Source organism: Neophocaena asiaeorientalis, unplaced genomic scaffold (assembly GCF_003031525.2).
Source record: "Neophocaena asiaeorientalis asiaeorientalis breed wild unplaced genomic scaffold, Neophocaena_asiaeorientalis_V1.1 scaffold100, whole genome shotgun sequence".
Classification (NCBI taxonomy): domain Eukaryota; kingdom Metazoa; phylum Chordata; class Mammalia; order Artiodactyla; family Phocoenidae; genus Neophocaena; species Neophocaena asiaeorientalis.
In genome coordinates, this window is record NW_020173955.1 from 3,153,372 (window position 1) to 3,155,177 (window position 1,806).

A 1,806-nucleotide genomic window follows, 5' to 3' on the forward strand; every position below is an offset into this window, starting at 1 on the left:
GTTGTTTTTTTTTTTTTTTTTTTTTTTTTTTTTTTTTTTTTTTTTTTTTTTTTTTTTTTTTTTTTCTGCAACTCTGTTAGCAGATGAAAACAGCGTCTGGATATTTGTCGACCAAAATGATGCCAATTTGTAAATTAAAATGTCACCTAGTGGCCCTTTTTCTTATGTGTTTTTTGTATAAGAAATTTTCTGTGAAATATCCTTCCATTGTTTAAGCTTTTGTTTTGGTCATCTTTATTTAGTTTGCATGAAGTTGGAAATTAAGGCATTTTTTAAAATTTTACTTCATGCCCATTTTGTGGCTGGGATGGGGGGAGGAGGCAAATTCAATTTGAACATATACTTGTAAATTCTAATGCAAAATTATACAATTTTTCCTGTAACCAATACCAGTTTTTAATTAGGGAGCATTTTCTTTCTAGCCTGTATTTCAGTCTAGAAGAAAAGGTAATGAGTAAGACAAATTGCGTTGTTAAAAGGATTACTATAGTGCTGCATTGTCTGAAATTAGCACCTCTTGGACTGAATTGTTTGTCTAGGCTACATGTATTACAAGTCTGTTTGGCAAGTTTGCAGCAAGATCATGTGCATATCATCCCATTGTAAAGCAACTTCAAAAAATATGGGAACACAGTTAGTTATTTTTACACAGTTCTTTTTGTTTGTGTGTGTGTGTGCTGTCGCTTGTCGACAACAGCTTTTTGTTTTCCTCAATGAGGAGTGTTGCTCATTTGTGAGCCTTCATTAACTCGAAGTGAAATGGTTAAAAATATTTATCCTGTTAGAATAGGCTGCATCTTTTTAACAACTCATTAAAAAACAAAACAAAACTCTGGCTTTTGAGATGACTTATACTAATTTACATTGTTTACCAAGCTGTAGTGCTTTAAGAACACTACTTAAAAAGCAAAATAAACTTGGTTTACATTTATTTTCCCTTTATTGGCTCAAACTTATTCCTATATTAAAAGTGGTTATTTGTGTTTAGGTATTAGGTAATATTTTTAAATGAAGTTTGATACCTGTTGACTTCTAAATATTATTTCTAAGGTTATTAAGTAAAGGCAGCACTTGTATAAAATGAACATGCTCCTGAAATATCTTCTGTTCCCAAGAAACAAGTCCTTCCTGTGACAGCTTGGCACACATTTTACCTTTACTTGCGGTTAAAAAGCATCTTCTTTATTCTGGTTAGGGGCTAGGGGTAACAAAACTTAAAATTAGTCTTAATGAGAACCAAGGGGCAAAAAGGTACTGCACATATTCTTGATTAATTCCACTCTTGTAAAACAACCCTTGGAAGTAGTGTAGTCCCTTTGGGAAAGGTGGGAAGAGAGGAAAAAATGTGTAAGAGTGCCTACGAAATATGAAAAGGGAGTAGAAAAACAAAACCAACTTGGGTGAACCCGTTTCCAGAGGATTAAATTAGCCTTCTATAAACCTAGACTAAAACCTAAGCATTTGAAGTGCCTCACGTTCGTGGAGAATCAGCAGCTTGGTATAATTGCTGTACTCCTAACTTTATAGGTCTTTGGCAAAAACTAGCATGATTTTAGTAGAATGTAATCATACATAAAATAGTCATTTTTTAGAACAGATGGTAAGATTTTTAAATGTGTTCAAAGAGGAATATTGAAGGGCTTTGTTTAAAACTTCAGCTTTGTTAAAAGCTTGATTTGATCACTGGTATTGGCCTAAAAGTAAGAGGTTTTCTTGGATCAGTCAAGACCTCAAATCCAAATCGTTTGCTGTGTTTGAAATCAGCTGTAAGTTCATGTTTGGTTTAGAACAGCTGTCACCATTTCC